The following is a 22,899-nucleotide window of genomic DNA, read 5'->3' as shown; positions in this document are numbered from 1 at the left end:
TTAGTCATTTTGTTATGCATTTTATTATTTTCAGTTTAAATTTTAGTCATTTTGCTATAAGCTATTGTCATTTTTTAGTTTATGTTTTAAATGTTTGCTACATGCTTTGCATTTTCTAGTTTAAGTTTTAGTAGGTTTGCTATGTGCTTTTGTCATAGTTTTTTGTTTGTTTTAGTAATTTTTCTACATGCTTTTTCATTTTTTTATTATGTTTAATAATTTTGCAATGTGCTTTCATCATTTTTAAATTTTAACAATTTTGCTACATGCTTTTGCCATTTTTTAAATTTTTATTTAGTTTAAATCAATTTCGTAATTATCGGCAACACTATTTCATTTCATATTTATATTTCATTTCATTTCAGCTTAATTTGAATTAAAATAACTGCTTTAATACTTTTATTTTTAAGACTGGCTAAGTTAGTAGCATATATAATAATGTGATTGTTTAGTCAATCATCGCAGCAGATCTTTCACCTGCATTTCCTGTTGGAAGTCCCTCTGTGCTTTTCCTCCAATCTCCTTTTGCCGAGTTACGCTTTCATACGCCAGCTCAATGAATGAGACTCAGTGAAGCGCTGAAGCTTGAAGGACTGAACCCAGATGCAGTGGACTGGCGCCCGTCCAGCCCCGTGAGCTCCACACTGGCAGCAGCAAATCCAATTAGAGAAGTGAAAGTCATCGAAGACCTGAGCCAGATCTCCAGCCGGCTCTGCTTCCCCTTGCTATGCATCAACACAAAGATAAAAAAGAAGCCAGAGTTGGTTATTCTAGGGGAAAAAATGCTAATTAGCAAGGAATGAGCAAACAGTTTCAAATGGAGCGTCGTCCTGCGGAGACCTGCTCCTGTTTGAACAGCTTTCTCCTCATGTCCTCCTGCCATGTAAACTCATTATTAAATCAGACTTATGGTATTTGAAGAGTGGGAATGAAATCTGGAGAGCAGCGAGAGAAATTTAATGGGCAAACTGGGCATCGGTGAAGCTTTGAGGATTGTTTTTTCTCCACAGTAACACTAATTCTCGACGGTGATCTTGATTCAGTCGCATGGCTTCTGTCTACTTTTGTTAGTGATGCAAATTTGACTGCGGTAATTAGTTGCCTGGCATCGCTATTAATGAGAATAAATGATTTCTGCATCAATAATTCATTCAGCACTGTGTGTAGGTGTTTGAATCCCATTAATGAGCTTTGATATACATATGTAGCCTATTCCTACTCAGGTTTTCTGGGTTTTTATTGTTTTGCCGAACCTTCTGAACTCTGTTTGCGTTTCATTTGAAGACATGTTTATAATAGGATTTAGCAGTGTTCAGAAATCTGCGCTGATGAAGATCAGACCGCTTGATTAATTAAAACAATTATCAACACAATTTACAGGATGAACAAGATGGAAATAAAGAGCTAAGTAAGCCATTGCCTGTCAGTTAACATCAATGACTTCAACTCGAGCGCCAACCTCGCGCTCGCTCTCGTGAGGACAATAAAGAAGTGACTAAAACTGCAATTCATCGACTGGCTTCAAGAGGGAATCAGTCCCATAGACTCCCCATGTTAAAATGCCCAACTTTACAGCAGAAAAAAACATGTTTAAAGCCTGGCGTAAAATTTATTTTGGTCTAAATAGCTAATTTTGCCCTTCATGGGAACTGTGAGGGGGGTGAATTTTTTTTATAACTCATCCGTTTAAATAATATTAAGCCTTAAAGTTCTGCATAATTAAGGGCGTGGCCACTTGAGTGACAGGTGGATTGCCGCTGCTGACACTGCTGTCGTGCTAGGTGGGCGTGGCTTCAGCAAGTAGCTCCCGCCTTTTTGCCCATTTTGATTGTCCGGGAGAGTCTTACTTTTTTTTTTTTTTTTATAAACATAATTTATTTAAAATATAATTTATATAAAATATAAAAAATATATATTTTTCATATTTTATATATCATTTATAATATATTAAATTTTAAGTGTAAATCTGTTACTGTCTGATCATCTATTAGCTTTCATTTATTTTATCCATTTAGTTTTGGATGGATTAATTTATTTTGGTGCATCATTTTATATGTTGCATATATTCCATACACACACACATACACAAACACACACAAACACACCCCAACACACACACACACACACACACACACACACACACACATATGTATATATATATATATATATATATATATATATATATATATATATATATATATATATATATATATATATATGTGCATTTTGTAACATTGGGAGTCGTGAGAATGCAGAAGGGATCCAAGTGCAGGCTTTATTCCAAAGAGTGATCAAAACAGGCAATATCAAACAACAGCAAACAGGTACAAGCCAGGATGAGACAAAAGAGTAATCCAAACAGGCGAAGGTCAGGACAGGCAGCACACATCAGAAATGATGTAAACAGTCCAAGGTCAAGAGACAAGGCAAGAAAACAAGGAACCAGTGTAGGAACTACATGTCAAACATTGCTGTGCAATAAGTGATGATGAGTCCAGGCAAAGGATTATGGGAAATGTAGTTAGTGAGGGAGTGACAACAGTTTGGGGAGGAGTGCCCTCTGGAGGAGCTCATGGGCACTCCAGCTGGTGACCGTAACACATACTTTGTATTGTATTTGTAAATCAGTTTTTATTTGATATGTATTTTTGAGCATTTTGTCCATTGTTATTAATATTTCTCTGTTATGAAAAGCTAAATAGAGAAAAAGACATATACAAAACCCACAGCATAATATAAATAACCCTTTGATCTTCAGACTCTTGAAGGTCTTATTTGGCTCAATATTTCTGGAGCGAGGGGGTCTGTTATTTCATGTTCAACATGACAGACATTCAGAGCAGGTTTATGGTGACAGAAAGGAGCCACGTTTGGCCAGTCCAACTATTCGCTGTAAAGATAAGACTGGAGTAGGTGATTCGGAAAACTTCAAAATGAGAAATGATATCTGGATGCTCCACCACCAGATAAGAGCTTCAGCGTTTGGGCATTTCATGGCTATTTTTCCCATCAGCCGTGATAGACAGATGTGTGAGGGACCTGAAGGGATTATCCCGACCACAAACCCTCTTTGACATTCAGGTTTTCCAGCCTAATCCTGAATTTGAGCATTTATATTGGATGTTAGATGGGAATTCTGTATAAAGCTCCTGTAAAGACAATGTTTTGCAAGATTATAGATCAGTTTTGAGTTTCCACCTTGGGAAATGTGAAACGCAATGAAATCATGATCCATGGAAAGCCCAGAAAATGCTCAAATCAATGGGTAAAATCCCCAACGATGTTATATGCAGCTAAATAATGTTGTTTAATAATTTTTTGTTTGTTTATTATTAGTGCATAAATTGATACTGTAAATACCGTATTTTCCGGACTATAAGTCACACTTATTTTCATAGTTTGGCTGGTCCTGCGACTTATAGTCAGGTGCGACTTATTTATCAAAATTAATTTGACACGAACCAAGAGAAATGAACTAAGAAACATGAACCAAGAGAAAACATTACCATCTCCAGCCGCCAGAGGGCGCTCTATGCTGCTCAGTTCTCCTGTAGTCTACACTGAAGACATAGAGCGCCCTCTGGCGGCTGGAGACGGTAATGTTTTCTCTTGGTTCTAAATAAATGCGACTTATAGTCCAGTGCGACTTAGATATGTTTTTTTCCTCATCATGACGTATTTTTGGACTGATGCGACTTATACTGAGGTGCGACTTACAGTCCGAAAAATACGGTAAGTGATTAACAAAAGTCAGCATACATAAAATATATGATGAAAAGTGGGTAAAAACTATGTTTTAAGCAGTCTTATATTTGAATATACTCTGAATATACTTATATATTAATAATTAAGGGTTGTGCAAGAATCAAAAACAACCATTCAACAAAATTCATTTTCACAATTAAATCTTAAACTTTACTATTTGGAATTACATTTCTAAGATTATATATATATATACATCCAAGGTTACAATATATACAACCCCAATTTTTAATATATATTTATAAATATATTACTATAGATATTTAAATTCAGTTATATATTTATATACAGTAAACAGTATTAAACCTGAAATAAAAATAAAGATAAAAAACAAATAAAAATGACAAAAGCATGTAACAAAATAACTAGAACTTAAACTACAATTAAAAACAAAAGCTAATAAAAAATAATTACAAATAATAATCACATACAAATAATAATACTAAACTACATCATTTACATCAACTAAATTATTAAATTATCTATTATTGTATTACATTATACATATCAAGCTAATGATAAAAATCTGTTTGTTTTTTTAATGGTGAACAATTAACACTATTTTTTTTTTAAATAATAAAATAAATAGTATTTTAAATCATAAAAGAAACCAATGGACGTGAATTCACAATGATGTAGCAGCATTAATACAATCACCCCAAGGACACAGGAGCATAAAAACACCTTCAAATATCCCTGAAACGACTCATTTGAACCCGATCTCATAGCAGACTCACAGAGGAGTGAACAATCACAGGATGGAAAACACATCTGCAAACAAACACCTAAATCCTTTCCTCTCTGTGGGAGGTGATGGGTGTTCAGGTTTAAAGATCATTATGCAGATCAGTCCGTGTTACAGCATCTCCATTCCCCAAATGTGATCTCGACTGGAAGTCCATTACATGTTAGAGAAGACTAATATGCTGTCTGTGCTGTCAGCTAGTCAATAAATCACTGCACTTGCGTTGCATCTGCCATATTTCAGACGCTCATTAAATCTGTGTAAAGCAGGATTAAAAATTGAAGGTGTTTATTAACACAGTCATCAATATTGGTTTTGTTTGGCCACGTTAACAGCAAACGAAGGCCCGGAGGAGGAGATCTTTGTGAAGCACCGGGTTAACATCCAGTTTAGCTGCTGATTCGTTTATTGATCGGTTTGCTGAGCTAAACCACTGTAATTACTAATCCTGCTGGCCATCTCTGAGACTGAAATCAGCAGATTTTAGCACACATTCATCAGACACACTCACAGCATTCGCATTGATTTGGAATGTTTCAGTTTTCTGTTTTTAATTAATATTGCTGACATTTTGAATAAACAATGTGAAACTGATGTGAATTAATCCTCAAATCATGCGTTGTTCAGGAGAGTTATGATTATATTTTTATTTTACATTTTTATTAGTTTTATTTTTCTAATATTAATTTGTAGCTTTTTTTCAATTTTAGTACTTCAGCTTTAAAAAAAAAATAGAAATATTGCCTTGGTAATAAAATAAATGTTTAATAAATGTGCATAAATTATGTTTAAAACTAATATAAAAATAAGGAAAAATAATAAAACTAGTAAAAATGACAAGCACTATTTAGCTTTATTTAGTAACGAAAAATTTTAAACTAAAACTGTAATAAAGATAAATCTAAATTATGCTTTTTCATTTTTTTATTATTTTTTATATATTTTTACAAATGCAATTTTATTTCACTTTATATTTACATCTTATAAATACTTTTGTAGTTCTGTTATGTTTGATGTGCCGTTGTCATTTTTATTAGTTTTAATATTTCTGTTTATCTTTATTTTAACTTCAGTTTCAGTCATTTAAGTATTTAAACTAGTCAAACATTTTTTTTTTTAGATAATATTCATATTTTATTTTACTAGTACTTTTAGCAAGTTTGATGTGCTTGATGTCCCTTTTATTAGTTTTTCTTTTATGTATATATATATATATATATATATATAATATATATATATATATATATATATATATATATATATATAGATATATATAGATATATATAGATATATATTTATTCATTTATTTAGCATTTTTATTTCAGTTCTAGTAATTTTAGTACTTTACATATAGGTTGAAATCACTTAAAACTGAAGAAAATAAAATGTAAATGTTAAAAACGCTACTGTAAAATTATAAAAGCACATCAAATTTACTAATTAATATTTATTTATTTATTTATTTAATTTAATTGCCATGGCAAAAATTCAACACCATAAGTGAGACCATCTTCTTGACAACAAATAAATGCAAATAACGAACATGTTGCAAACACACTGACATCTACAGTAAACAAGACATTTTGATTTCATTTGTAAATATTTGTTAATATAATTAAAGTGATGCAGGTAAGTGTCAGAAATGGCACTTTGAAAATGCAAATGCAAACGAGCAGCACTTCATAGAAATGCCAGGGTCGAGGAGAAGTGCTGACTGTGTCACAACAGCTCAATTGTGCTCATGTGTATTCATTAGGACACATTAGCATGCATTTATAGATATATATTGTGGTTATTGGCAGAGAAATGAAGCTCTCATTATTAAAGCTGTGACATCTGGCAGATCAGTCTCAGACTCTCGCCGATGCTTGTTCCCAAATCTTTCCAATCTTGGCAATGTCTGAGCAAATATTAGAGGTGATTATGTGCCCTTTTTAATGAGATTACGTTCGTCTTAAAGTAAAACGTCGTTTTACCCTTCAAGGCACAATTAAACCCAAAATATCTCCGCTCATTCATAATTCATTCATTGCTGCATTAAAATAATGACTTCAGAGGTCTGCTCTGAATCTTAACCTACATCATTAAAACAGTATGAGCGCTGACCGAAACAACATCATATGAAATCAGTCATTATTATTATTTTTTTAAGTTTAAAACTAAAAACCGTAGTTTTTTGACCCTCATGCTGTTCGAAAACTCTTCCAAGAAAAAGAAAGGTATTAACCCCTTAATTATAATATAAAGTTCATAATGATCAAGTCTGAACTGATGCTCTATTGAAAAAAAGTGCATGAATCAATCAATCAATCAATAAATAAATAGTCATTAAGTAATGACTAATATTAAAAATAATAGTAAAATAATATTACAAAAAAATCATAAATAAAGAATCAATTAAAAATGACTGAAAATAATAAATAAAAATAACAAAAGTTTAAAATGATATATAAAATTAAATATTATTAAAATTGAAATTAATAAATAGTAATGATAAATAAATAAATAAAAAATATTATATAAAAGAAAAATATATAATAAAAATTACTACAAATAAAATGATTCAAAAACATACAGAAATAAAACTTATAAAAATAATAAAAACATAACATAAATAAATTATTTCAAAAGAACTGAAAAACAATTAATGAAAACTCACTAAAGATGTTAAATAATATAATTAAAACTATAAAATTTTTAAAAAGTATAAATAAATTATAAAATATAAAAACGAAAGCAAAATAAATAGATAAATAAATAATTTAAATTATACTTAAAAAACAATAAATATAAAAAAAGCAAAAAATAAAAATGAAAAAATAATAATAATAAATAAAATAACAAAAAACATACAGGCTTTGAACAACATACAAGTAAATAGTAAATAACAGAATTTTGTTGTTGTTCTGAATGCATTCCTTTAACATCAATACGTCATATTAGTTACATACGGAGCCTCTTCATACTTTTCTCCAATTTACATTCCCAGGAAGTTCTCAAAGTCTCAATAGACCAAGAAAAACTCTCTCATTTTCTGCCCTTTATGTTCAAAGCGTCAGTCCTCTTCTAGAAGTCAAAGCCACCTTTAATATCACAGCCGCTCCATTGGAGGAATTCAAAGCCTCTTTTTCACATGGTTCTTTCAGCGATAACTTAAATTGACTTTCATGGCCTAATTCAAATGGTACATGTTAAATAATTAGCATAAAGACAGTCACATTCATAGACGAACTCTCAGAACTCTTAAGCTGGGCGAAGTGGCTCTTGATAAGTCTGTGTGTTTAACGCAGGAGTAATTATGGCATTAGCATTCTCCACGAGGCCTGAGCCGAGCTGTTAATGAGAATTCAATGAGGAGCGCTGCGGCCGGTCAACTCTGTATAATCACGACACTGCTGTTTACATACAGACTCCAGAAAATTAGCCTCGACCGACGGGACGCTTCATACGATCTGAGCCATCAACTAAACACACACAATCAGCCCTTGCCTGCATCACGGATCAAATGATGCATTACAGTGATTTCAATGCGTGTAAAACCCTCGACTTGGCTTCTTGCTTTTAGAAAATAGCTGCAACGGGAATACCGTAAAGACAACATATTTAAAAATAATATATTATTAATAATAGTTATAATTACTACAGCTTATCTGACAAATGTAGGATGTTTGCAATACATGAAAATGGTGCATTAATACATTATTAGCAGAAAAGATAAGAATAAGGAATAAATTGTAAAGAGCCAGTCATCATTTTGATGGAGTTTGTATTATAGAGTTTAAATAATATTTTTGAATATATAAGGCCCCGACAGTCATAACATCAGGCCAGAGATGTGACCGGCACTCTCCTGTAAAACAGAGAGGATTATATATTAAAAAAGGGGATTGAAAGAGTAAATATGATATTTTTGAAGGTTGCATGTCTAATCATACAAAAGTAAAAGTAATGTAAAAGTGCACTTGATATCAGCGTTATTTTAGTATTATGCAGTATTCATACATTTTTGTATTATTTATTTTATATTTGTTATAATATTTATTATATCTAATATTAATATTTAGAATCTAATCGTATTTTTATATTTTCAGTTTATAAATTTAGTTTAATATTTTTGTTGTTCTTTTGTCATTTAGTTTTGATTTTTGAAATAGTTTTTTAAATTTTTAATGGACCATTTGTGGTATGATGTTTGAATTGTTAGAGGTAATGCCACATGATAAGAGACTAAATTTACTCTGTTTATGTGAAAAGCAGAAGCCCATCTGTTGCAGATTGGACAAGCGCTCCTCCAGGAGTCACCTCTTCCTCCATACAGAGTTAATGAGATTGTGGGACAAGCCATATTCGACTCGACTGCATCTTTTTCCCGGCATTGAACCCGGGTCGGGGACCTAGTAACATTGCCGGGTTCAACCCGGGATGAGCGCTGTGTGAACAAAAGCCAGATCTAATGCCGGGTCGAAGTGATGACGCACGTTATCTCGCGACTCTTTTACCGACTGTTTTGAAGGAAGATCAACGTTAGCGAACAAAAAATATGTGCAAACTGTAATGAAGCAGAGATCAGTTAGTTCCTCACTTTCCGCGCTGATGCCGAGATCGTTCACTTGCTTCAGTGAAAGTATACCATACCTAACGTTTTCAACTCGTACATTACACGTCACGCCCTGATGTCACGTGTCGTTACTTGATATTTACGGGTTGTGTGTAAAAGCACGCACATATCCCGGGTAATCACTGGCAGTGTGAAAGTGCAAAATCTTAAGGCAGTCGAGGAGCTTCACACCACTAGAGACTGGACTCTTCGGCCACTAAACAGAATGCTGCAGCCATTGGGTGTGCGATGGCCGCAATTGTGGCTAGGAAGAGGCATTTGTGGTTAAATCTTCCAGACATTGGAAGGAAGGAGAAAGTCTTACTCCTGGTGCAATCCGTTGCCTTTAGGAAGCTCATTCCATTCCCCATAGTGTCCACTAGAAGATGCAGCGCGAGTTCCCATGAGGGAGAACATCTCGGGTTACACATGTTACCATGGTTCATGGTGATTATCGAGTTTTAATTTTTATTATTATTATTATTTTAATTCATTTTTTACATTTTTTATTAAATGTAACATTTATTTTACCTTTATTTTAAAATTATTTTAATAAAAAAAAGTTTTTTTATTTGGCTTTAAGGTTTTTTATTTTAATTTTTACTTTAGTTTTAGTTTAAGCAATACATTTCAGCTTATTTCAATTATCAAAAACACTTTTTAACAACAAAAATAAATAAATAATATTTTTAGTTTGCTTTGGACTGACTTGATAAACACCACTACTGAATAAATACATCTACATGCAAGAATATGTCACTCACTTTCTTATAGATTTATATGATTGTTCAAGGCAGTCATTGTGGTTCTTTAACACTTGAATAGTTTTAAAGTTGCATGATTTGATGTCTGTATTATGTTGAATGACATTTGATGGCAATCACTGGTCTTTTTGTTCCTGAATGGCACACAACCAGTGCGGTGTTAAAAACTGTTAAGCGCTTTGATAACAAAAGACAAGGGAAGCACATCATAAACCTTGACATTTATTCAGCTGCCAGCATTTTCTTTCTGACTGTAGTAAATGCGAATGGCCTCTTCTTTGACACCAGATGAAGTGTGCAGAGAGCCACGCGGGTGCAGTGTTTAAAACGCTTTAATGCTGTAAGGTCATGCAGAACCACTGCAGCCGCAGACATTACTCATGCGACATTAAACACATTCTGACAGCAAAACAGAAAACGTGGCGTCTGTCTCATGTAGTCCAGAAGCCAGAAAAATACTAATCCATCACCCGTTTCTGCGTCTGGATGTAGAGCCACGACCTTGAGCTGTAAACAACAGCAGTGATGCATTACAGAGCGACGCATGAGTAATTAGACTGAGATACGGCCAACCTTAAACGTTGCGGACAGCAGATATGAATTGGGAAAACAGATGGAGATACTGTAATATATACTGTATATTAGAAGTGATATAAAGATGTATTAGCTGATGATTTGAATGTTGCATTTGATGGTTTAAAATTTTTAAATGTTGCAAAGTTCTTTCCTGGATTAGATGGTCACTGTATTATATAACAGACCTAGCAACGCCATAGCAACCACCAACAACTCCCTAGCAACTTCAAAACACAAATAAAAAGCACAAAACCGAAGCAAATGCTAAAACTCTCAAAACACCTAAGCAACAAGGAACGTTCTGTAAAAATGTTGGCTCCATGGTAGAGCATTGGGTTAGCAGCGCAAAAGGTTGTGGGTTCAATTCCCAGGGAACACACATACTGATAAAGCTAATCTAATGCTAATGCTAATCTAATTGATCTAATGCTTGTTTACATTTGACTAGTTTCAGAAAAGAGAAGATTAAAAAAAACAATGTTACCATGATGTTTGCAGATAATAAAATGCAACCCTGTAGCAATACCTTGGCAACCATGAGGTTGGGTGTTGTTATGAGGTTGCTACTATGCTCTATGTAGTTGCCAGGGTGTTGCTACGAGGTTGCTAGGCTGTTAGGGTTAGCAGTAGATTTGTGGTTGTAAGGGCCTTGCTGTCAACTTGTCAGGTGTCATGGGTGATGCCGGAGTGTTGCTATTAGGATGCTAAATTGCTATGAAGGACTTATAATATTGAAAATAATGTGTCTATGGGGGTGTTGCTATGAGGTTGCTTAGATGTGGTAGATGGTTGTTAGGGCATTGCTATGAGGTTGTTAGGGAGGTCTGAGTGGTTAACAGATGGTTTCTATGATGTCGCCAGAATGTTTAGAGGAATGCAGGGTTGCTATGAGATTGCTGGGATTTTAGGGATTAGTGTTAGGTTGGTTGTTGCCAGGGCGTTGCTATGAGGTTGCCAGGGTGTTGTGGATGGTTGCCATGGTGTTGCTATGAGATTGATAAGATGATATGAGTGGTTGCTAGGCTGTTCTGGGTGGTTCCCAGTGCAGTGCTATGAGGTTGCTAGGCTGTTATAAATGGTTGCCAGGGTGATGCTATGAGGTTGCTAGACTGTTATGGGTGGTTGCCAGGGTGTTACTATGAGGTTGCTAGGCTGTTATAAATGGTTGCCAGGGTGATGCTATGAGTTTGCTAAGCTGTTATGGATGGTTGCCAGTGTGTTACTATGAGGTTGCTAGGCTGTTATAAATGGTTGCCAGGGTGATGCTATGAGGTTGCTAGGCTGTTATGGATGGTTGCCAGGGTGTTACTATGAGGTTTTTAGGCTGTTATAGATGGTTGCCAGGGTGATGCTATGAGGTTGCTGTGCTGTTATGGGTGGTTGCCAGGGTGTTACTTTGAGGTTGCTAGGCTGTGATGGATGATTGCCAGGGTGTTACTATGAGGTTGCTAGGTTTTATAAATGGTTGCCAGGGTGTTAATATGAGGTTGTTAGGCTGTGATGGGTGGTTGCCAGGGTGTTAATATGAGGTTGCTAGGCTGTGATAGATGGTTGCTAGGGTGTTACTATGAGGTTGCTAGGCTATTATAGATGGTTGCCAGGGTGATGCCCTGAGGTTTTTAGGATGTTAAGGTTAGTGTAAAGTTGGTTGTTGCCAGGGCTTTGCTATGAGGTTGTTCTGGGTGGCTGCCATGATGTTGTTATGAGGTTGATATGGAGTTTTTAGAGGTTGCTAGCTTTTATTGGTGGTTGTCAGGATGTTGCTATGAGGTTGCTAGGGTGTTTTTTTTGTATCCTTCAGTGCAAATCAGTTTTTTTGTTGTTGCCCATTTTATTATCTGCCAGACAAACATTGTCGTGAATCTGATAAGTTAAGAGTTGCGGTTTGTAATTACTCTATATGGATGAAGAGGAAAATTTGTTTTAGAATACTAATTTTGGAATTGCCATCATGTTACATGTGGACTGACTAAGCATTTAATGTTCTTATATTTAGGAGGTTTATAATGAAACCTTAACATGGGGGAATTGTTTGACATTTAAAAAAAAAACAGACTGGCAGTCATTGTGAGTGTGATGCTGAATATTGCACAATTTAAACTTTCCATTCAAGCCATTACAACAGGAGCAAGATTGTGTGATCACAGATAAGTGTGAAAAGCCATCTGAATTCAGTATGTTTGCATTTCCATCGATTACAGTATTTCAGCAGCTGTCATGCTGTCTGTGTTCAGCCCATCTGAAGCAGTAATGAAGGAATGTTTGTTCTATAGACGAAGCGTCCTTGTTTTGTCCTCTGCTGTTGTTCTCTTGTTTTCTGAGTCCTACATTAAGCTTCATTTTCTGACAGCTGCCCAAAAACATCCTCATTAAGTTTATTTACAAAGCATTCATTAGTTACATCACTTTACATCTCATTTTGCCAAAACTGATCGCAGCAGATTGACTTTGTTAGTAATGTTTTCTTTAGTTTTTTGATTGTCACAACTCAGATTCGCCTACGATTGCAAACATTTATTGCATGAAACTGGAAAAATCTTTGTGGCATACGAAGAAATACCAGACTTCATGCTAAAATAGATGCTACGAATTATGAATGTTTTAAGTATATTTATATAGCGCTTTTCTAAGCACTCAAAGCGCTTTACATGAAAGGGCATAACTGGTGCAAAAAAAGCTTTATCAACAACATTACTCACTATACATTTTCTCCACATGTACTTTAAAAGCACAGAGACACATTATAATTCACTGGACTCGCTAATGCAGGCGGTGAAGCCATGAGTTTTAGATTGTCAAGCTCTGTGCGGCTGGAAAGACTTATCACTGCGCTGAAGGTAAAGCGGGCGACTATCAATATAACATGAGCAGCAGACTTCACATCCAACGCATTTTATTTATGTAGGCGCCTCAGATCCGTATCTGTGCTCACAAAACCCAATGATCTACGTCTTCACGCTATCAGATCTCCCAGGGCTTTAGAAAGAACACACACGACTCAATTAATATCTGATGCACTTACAGATGTTAGCCTCACACCACTTTCAGAGACGAGGTGATATTGAAACGCACTTTCTGGAAATCAATTCATCGTGGTGCAACTTTAGAAGTAAATGCATTTTGTGCTCTTCACACACATGCCGTATAATATCACATAGGCCTTAGTTTACTTTGCTTTTATCGTATTTGACTCTTATTTCATTCATCGCTATTGTTTATCGATACCAAACACAGATTTGTATTTATGCCACGATTGAGACTGCAACACAGGAAAGCACATGAGGTGATTCCATGAATAATATCCACTGGAATTAGCACGCTGTGAGTTTTCGCTTGGAGTTCTGTTGAAGCAACCCCGAATACGACCCCGTCAGAAAGTCGCCATGTTTCCTGCGGCGGTTTGACTCGACGGGGCACGATGCAGAACCGGAGGACCTCTGTGCACCACAGGTCTCCTTTGTATCAATAAACGTCACATTAATATTCTCAGTGCACCGCACATGATGATTATGATGGATACAAACTGACAAGAAGAGTGTGTAGTGTCATTTGTAATTGGCCGGTGCGTGGAGATGTTTTTCCGTGTAGCATTCAGTCCCCCAGGATTGCTAATCAGATATAGACCGGTGGTAATTATCCAGCAAACCTTCAGCACGGAGGACGAATGGACTTCAAATGATCTAATCAATGTTTTTCAGTGCATGTGACAACTCACTGAAAGCATTAAAATTTAATTATTGTAAACACCGTAACTTATGAAGACTTTAAATGAAGATTATAAAATGACAGACTAAGCGGCAGCAGAGTATCATTAGTGTGATCATACTGGAGCTTAATTTGTACGTTTTGCTTGTGAGTCTCAATGCAAGGACATTTGCACACTATAGAATAAGAACCTCAGCCAGTTGTGATATCAGTATCCCAATTTTGATTTAAAATTGCATTTCAAAATGGATTGTATGATTCGCGAACCCGCTTTGAACTCCCGAACTGACTCAAATGATTCCCCAAAATGACTCAAATGATTCGCGATCCCGCTCCGAACTCCCGAACTGACTAAAATGATTCGCGATCCCCAAAATGACTCAAATGATTCGCGATCCCGCTCCGAACTCGCGAACTGACTAAAATGATTCGCGATCCCCAAAATTACTCAAATGATTCGCGATCCCGCTCCGAACTCCCGAACTGATTCAAATGATTCGCGATCCCCAAAATGACTCAAATGATTCGCGATCCCGCTCCGAACTCCCAAACTAACTCAAATGATTTGCGATCCCCAAAATGACTCAAACGATTCGCGATCCCGCTCCGAACTCGCGAACTGACTAAAACGATTCGCGAAACCCAAAATGACTCAAATGATTCGCGATCCCGCTCCGAACTCCCGAACTGACTAAAATGATTCGCGATCCCCAAAATGACTCAAATGATTCGCGATCCCGCTCCGAACTCGCGAACTGACTAAAATGATTCGCGATCCCCAAAATGACTCAAATGATTAGCGATCCCGCTCCGAACTCCCGAACTGATTCAAATGATTCGCGATCCCCAAAATGACTCAAACGATTCGCGATGCCGCTCCGAACTCGCGAACTGACTCAAATGATTTGCGATCCCCAAAATGACTCAAACGATTCGCGATCCCGCTCCGAACTCGCGAACTGACTCAAATGATTCGCGAAACCCAAAATGACTCAAATGATTCGCGATCCCGCTCCGAACTCCCAAACTGACTCAAATGATTCGCGATCTCGCTCCGAACTCCCAAACTGATTCAAATGAAACAAAAATCTAATCCTACATAAAGACAGACTTGAGCGTGGACTTAAAATCAGTAGGCAACCATCCTAGAAGCCACCTAGTACCATAAACATATCACCGAACACTTTAAAACACTTCAGCAATGGCCTGAAAACAAAACAAAACGAAACAAAAACACAGAGCACCTTAATAACCCCCAAACATGCCATATTAACTCCAAGTAACAACCTAGCAACAGCGAATTAATGTAGTAACAACCAAGAACGCCACAATTTTAGCATCAAGTGAGAAGATTCCAGTTTTTACACATCTAAATGAGAGTTTGACCTTCATCTTTACATTCTAGCACAGCTCATTCAAGCTGCTGAATAACTACATCATAACTTCAAATCAGCTCACAGTACTCAACATAAAGCCATACTGAAATATCATGTACATGTCTTTTACTGTCACAGATGAGGCGCTCGACTCCGTCTCCCATCAGTAACATCAAAAGATGAATCTGAGCATGTTTAGAAATAATAATCAGAGAGAGGTCCGTCTAGGGTCGGCTGCTGAAAGCCCTGCATGACCGCCGCAGCAAAACGCACTCATGCAAAAAATGGGCAACCACAGAGAACACACAATACATTACAGCCACCGCTGAGAAAATGGGCTTTCTCATGCACCGTGATCAATACACGCATCACAATTTACAGCCGTGACTTCTGCGGCTTTGTTTCGGGTGCAAAGAGAGGTCGCAATGCACTATGGGTAACGAACATGCTTGAGACATGTGGGTTAGGGCTAATGGTGTTTGATCATTCAGAGAGTACATGGCTATATATAATGACTTTGGGGATTAAAAATACATTTTTGGGTGGACTATCCCTTTAAACACTTTATCTTACTTTTGAGGTGAAACACGACCTGAATATGTTTTTCACAAGATTTTGATCCAATGCTGCACTGCGTCTGACAGTGAATTAGTGTGATAAGCACACGCCATTAATCTTGATCGTCTGTCATGGCAGGTTTAATTACGAGGGAGGCACGAGTCACTAAACAAGAGCATCATCTACTAAAACTTACCTTTTACCTTTCAATTCACATCCGAAGTGCTCAGTCACTAACTTACCAGGAGATCAGCAGAGATCAAGCTCTAAGGTTTCTGGGTTCATGCACGTGTCAGATTGAGATATTGTCCGAGTTATTGATCCGCTGCACGTCTCACTTCAGTCCAATGTTACAGAGACATAAATGAAACAAACTCACAACGTGCATTATTGAGAAAGCACTCAAAAGCATCTCTGCAATTTTGATTATTGACAAAGTTACTGGCTAATATATATAATATATATCTTGTCACAATGCATTCTGGCATTGTCTTCTCCAAATTCAATAAAAATAGGAATCTTAGGAAGTTGAATTTGGATAACAATGTTGCTTACCTTTTGTCACAGCCTTCATGTCCATCTTTGCATGCCTTAAAATGCTCCCAAGATAATCAGCTCACTGGAAAATAACATATTTAAAGCAACAGTTCACCCAAAAAAGAAATCTTCCTGAAAAAGTAAAATTTCGATGAGCTTGTTTCTTCATCAGATTTGGAGAAATGTAGCATTACATCACTTTTTCCATCAATGGATGCTCTGCGGTGAATGGGTGCCGTCAGAATGAGAGCTGATAATAACATCACAATAATCCACAAGCACTTCAGTCCATCAGTTAATGTCATGTGAAGCCAAAAGCATATTTGTTTAGAGTTTTTTTGGACTGTTTTTGCTTCTAAACAGTGTTTGATCTTTAGCCGGAAGCAAAGGTCTCAATGATGGATTTATTTTATTACAAACATGCAGCTTTTGTCTTCTCCAGATGTTAACTGATGGACTGGAGTGGTGTGGATTATTGTGATGTTTTTATCAGCTCTCATTCTGACGGCACCCATTCACTGCAGAGCATCCATTGCTGAGCAAGTGCCAAGAGTCAAATCAGATCCTGCTGAATAAACAGGACTGATGCCAAATTATGAAACACACTCCATTAGTAATCCATAAATCCTTCAGGATTTTTTGACTATAAATTAATAAACCAGAGGAAGATGATTACACTCTGGTACTCACAAACTCATCCAGCTAAACTAAACTGCTCTGTAAACTGTTTTAAGCCTTTATTCTCCTCAGTAGAACAGTGTGTGTTGATTCTGTCTGACAGGTGGTGTGTTTCTCTGCTCTCTATAATCAGCCCAGAAAAATCCTCCTTTATTCAGTGTGAGAAAGAAAAGATTCAGCGGAAGACAAGAGACCCAATTACTATGTAATGGACTCTGGGTGGTCTTTCAGGTGACGTATGGAAGTCATTCCCTCGGACGGAGGATAACACTTCAAAGAAATCCCAGACACAGAGCTCATAATCGCATCTGATAGAATGACACTCATTTCACTCACATATGAAATCATTAGAATATAATGAATAATGGCTAGATATTATAATGAATCAGATTGATTTGTCCTCACAAAATAATATGGTGTTACTAAGGTAAAGTTAAAATCTGATGGTATAGCTTGATTACAATATTCATATGTGCTGCTGTACGTCAAAGATTATGACATTAACATTTTATGGTATCAAACCCCCCAAAAACATCAATATTTACCATGCTTCTGTATAATAACAAGTATCAGTATGGTACTCATGTAATATCATGAATGATTTCCAATACATAATGTAGTATTTCATGATACTGTAAAGAAAACCATGGTATTATTATGATAAATGCCAAAATAACATGGTTATGCCATCCTACTTTTCTGTTGCCATTAAGACTTGACTTTGAGCTGTGAGGTTGTGTGTAATCTCTCTGAATAATCGGAGACGGTTTAGCCTCACTAAACCCTGAGGATACGTGACGAATCATATCTTCTCAGTCAAGTGGTGGGTAATCACTTATGTTGATTCCAGAGCTCAGCTGAGCTTGATTTATGACGGATATGCAGCAATAAAACTCCACGGATGCGTTCGTGTTTCCTGTGTGACATCCAGGACATCAGTGACAGCACGACTGAGCCCAAAGACGTTCACTGTCTGCTGTGGGACAGGGAGAGAACTGGCTCCAGTGAGCTGTCTATGTAGGGAGCATTTTAAGGGAAGAATCCTAGGTTTAATCTCGACATGAAGTCTCAAAAATAATAAAGCTGCTGGTGAGGACATAGCCTTTAGGACAAAGTAATTAGGGCTTAAATTATTAAATTACCATGCAATAATATATTTTTCATTTTAAGTACATAAACACATAAAATACTATATATATATATATATATATATATATGATAGGTAAAAATTGATAGCCTGAATGCACTTTAAGTCGCTTTGGATAAAAGCGTCTGCTAAATGCATAAATCTAATTTTAATTTTAATTTAATTTAATTTAATTTAATGTAAAATCCATAATAATATACTATATATTGTGTATGAAATATATAAAAACTATTATCATACCATATTTCATTATCATTTTCAACACACACACACTAACCTATTTATTAATATACAAACAACCACACAATTATAATAATAATAATAATAATTACAATATTCAAAAGTAGTGAAGAAATACCTCAATAAATAAATATGGATCATCTAAAATATGAATTATATAAATTTCACTCTTATTTTTATGATGTGTTATGTAATATGCTAGAGTGTAGCTCTATTGGAATCAACCTAACATTAGCCAAGCTCCGCCCCCCTCCAAGCTTTACAGAATATCTCATGAGGATGAATATCTTATGCATAATTAACACACATGAGTTCACATTTGGATCTGCATCTTGTGATGATGCAATACAAGCTGCTCAGCAACCACGAGTGTTAAATAAGTTACAGATGTCCTGCATTGGTTGAAAGCTGCCACATGCTCCTCTAAAACATCATCATCTATGGGAGCTTTGAAAAGAAGCATGATGAATAATGCATGGACAATACGGCTAACTGTAGTTTCAGATTACCTGCTTTAAATCTGTGATGCACAGGGCAATAGAGACGCATAATCAGGCCTAGGTCATGGAGATAGAAACATACTCCTCCTGATCGGCGTGTCTTATCATCCGCCATGCCAAGGTCATGATAATGTGTGCATTTAATTGCTGATACACTTGATTATGTGCAAAATATTGAGGGGGTAAATTGAAGTGCGCTGCTTTGCATTTTAAAAGGTTCCTCCTGCTGTTCACGAGCCCATTAAAGTTTGTCATATCGATTCGAGAGGGTTTATAGTTTCGTGCAGAAACATTTTCACTCTCCCCCGAGAACTGAAAGATTAAACCAGCGCAAACAAATTACTTTCTTTGAGTGATCCTTAAAAGTTTTTAAAGGAATATATCAGGTTCAATACACGCTAAACTATCTCCAATTCCTCAGGTTGTAAAACGAATAAAAACAAACGTAAAATGAATACATAAATTCCATAAATTATACACGATCTTCGATATATATATTGTTCATATATTAAAAAATAAAATAGAAAAAATAATTTATATTAAAAACTTCACAAAGTAGGGATTACAATAACTTTATAAATTATTATATATGATTAATATGTTTTTAACATTATTTAAATATTAAGGTATATATATTTTTAAATAAATCTTTTAGTTTGTAAAAGCTTCATTTACAGATATCATTTACAGTGCAAGGGGTTTTATTTGTTGAAAAACCAGCAACTCCAGTAACTTTTGCATGATGTACATCAAAAGAACACCAGAATGTGAAAATCCACTGCAAAAATTATGATTTATACACTTTGCAGTGTAAAAACCCACATATGTGCAGGTGCTTTAACACAAATAGGCCCATAAACTTAGAAAGTGCATTAATGTAAAGCATTTTTCCCGTTTTTACAAGCTGAGAGATAAAGATATTTTGTGTGGGGACTGAAAACATGTCACCAATGCATTGCACAAGAGTGGAACTTGTTTTGATTGTGCAACATTCCCATTTTGTGTTTTCGAAGCATTCAAAATCTGTCAACACATATGATTTGATATTTGCCTGGACGATTGCACACTGACAGCTGACACAGTCGGTCATCATGATGCTGTTTACATCCACATCATCCACCTGAATCACAACGAATGCTTCTGAATGCTCCAAGTGTTGCATAATACAATATTGATTCTGTGCTTCTGCTTCGTTTCCCTGTGTAACACACAACACAAAAAGATCTGCCTTTGGGAATAATCTGAATAATAAACACTACAATAGTGTGTAAAGATGTAGATGTAATGATGGAGACAAATATTTTACTTACGATATGGAGATGTAATTAATACAGCTATAAAATGAGTTTTGTGATCATCATCAGACTGACGGGAGACACGAAGAGTGAATTCATATTTATGCTGCAGAGTACAAGGAGCAATCTATTAATCTTACAGATGCATTTAAAATTATATATATTTTAATTTTATCTACTTTCTTCATTTGAAATTGCAATTCTATATGACAGATGGATAGATGGACGGACGGACGGACAGACAGATAGATGGATAGATGGATGGATGGACAGACAGACAGATAGATGGATAGATGGATGGACGGATAGATAGATAGATAGATAGATAGATAGATAGATAGATAGATAGATAGATGGACGGATGGATGATTGATAGATGGATGGATGGATGGATGGAGGGAGGGACAGACGGACGGACGGACAGATAGATGGATGGATGGATGGATGGATAGATGGACGGATGGACAGATAGACAGATAGATAGATAGATAGATAGATAGATAGATAGATAGATAGATAGATAGATAGATAGATAGATAGATAGATAGATGGATAGATAGATGGACGGATGGATGATTGATAGATGGATGGATGGATGGAGGGAGGGACAGACGGACGGACGGACGGACGGACGGACGGATAGATGGATGGATGGATGGACGGATGATTGATGGATGGATGGATGGATGGATGGAGGGACGGACGGATAGATAGATAGATAGATGGATAGATGGATAGATAGATAGATAGATAGATAGATAGATGATGGATGGATGGATGGAGGGACGGACGGATAGATAGATAGATGGATAGATAGATGGACGGATGGATGATTGATAGATGGAGGGACGGACGCAGGGGCGTCGCACCCGTGGGGGATGTGGGTGTTTTAACACCCACACTTTTCCCGGTGAGAGGGTTCAACACCCACACGTTTTCTGCAGTTTTTCCGCAGTTTTGCACAAACGCTTTACTACAGTCCCTCCTCCGTTTCTCTGGCCGCTCAGTGTCTGCGCTCTCCGCGGCTGCCTCCCTCTCATGACACCTGCTTTGAGCCTGACCGGCTGATGATTGGCTGTTCTGCCTTAAGTCCCGCCTCTCTTGGGGTGTTATTGGTCAGCTCGTGCTGAGGAGGCGGGCACCTAGGCGGGAAGAGTTTGGGAAGATGTTCTGTTATCGTTTTTGTTGACATGTCGAGTATTTTCGGTATTATATTTCGTTTTTTAGACTAATGCTTATTTATATTATTGGGATATTGTTCAGCAGCTAGCTAAATTCGGTTATGTAACGTTATGTGGCATGCAATGTATAACATAACTGTGACGAAGAAGGCAGGGAATTGCCAAGGAGGGTGGACAAACTGGCATTGTTAAGCAGTGTATTTATGGGTTCATTGCCAGTGCAACTGATTTTGATATTTTGAGCATTGTTTGATGATTAGCTGAATACTTTTGTGGATACTTACTGAGTGTTTGATTGTAACGTTACCTGTTGAGGAGAAAAAAGTGAGAAATGATGACATTGTTTGCCTACCTGTTGAAGAATTATGAAAGAAAAATTTATATTATTTTAATGTTTAAAAACAGTAAATTGTTACATTATTTATACCACCAGAGAAAAAGCTCTGTGTGGGCGTTTTTTTTTCTCTCCCCTTTTCTAATTTTTTTTTTTTTAAATGTAGGATCATTTTTTTTCCCCAGCCAAACTTTAAGCCCTGCATTTTGTACCCCTCTGTCACTGTATTCAGCGTTTTTTTTTATTGTTTATAAACAAACCACATCCATCCCCCACACTTTTGAAAAGCTTGCTACGCCCCTGGACGGACGGACAGATAGATAGATAGATAGATAGATAGATAGATAGATAGATGGATGGATGATGGATGGATGGATGGAGGGACGGACGGATAGATAGATAGATGGATGGATAGATAGATGGATAGACAGACAGACAGAGAGATGGGTAGATAGATAGATACAGGGACATATGAAGAGACAGACAGAAAGACAAACAGATGTATAGAGATAGAGAGGTTCAGAGAGAGAGTTCTGTGTCTGTCTGTGTTTCTCATCATGTATTCTGCAGGTGAAGCTGCTCTTCATCAGGTCTCTTCTTCTCGTGTTCTTCTGAGTCTGTGTGATTCAGTCAGAGCATTCAGCCATCTGCTCTGTGGAGAACAGCAGAAACACACACACACACTCGCACACACACACTCACAAACACACACACACACACGCACACACACTCGCACACACACACACGCACACTCGCGCACACGCACACTCGCACACACACACACACACACACTCGCACACGCACACACGCACACACACATACACACACACTCGCACACACACACACACACACACACTCGGACACACACACACACACACACACACACTCGCACACACTGAGTGTG

The sequence above is a fragment of the Carassius auratus genome, chromosome 35 (genome assembly GCF_003368295.1).
Source record: "Carassius auratus strain Wakin chromosome 35, ASM336829v1, whole genome shotgun sequence".
Taxonomy (NCBI): Eukaryota; Metazoa; Chordata; class Actinopteri; order Cypriniformes; family Cyprinidae; genus Carassius; species Carassius auratus.
The sequence above is the reverse complement of the archived record's forward strand: the minus strand, read 5'-3'. Positions refer to the sequence as shown.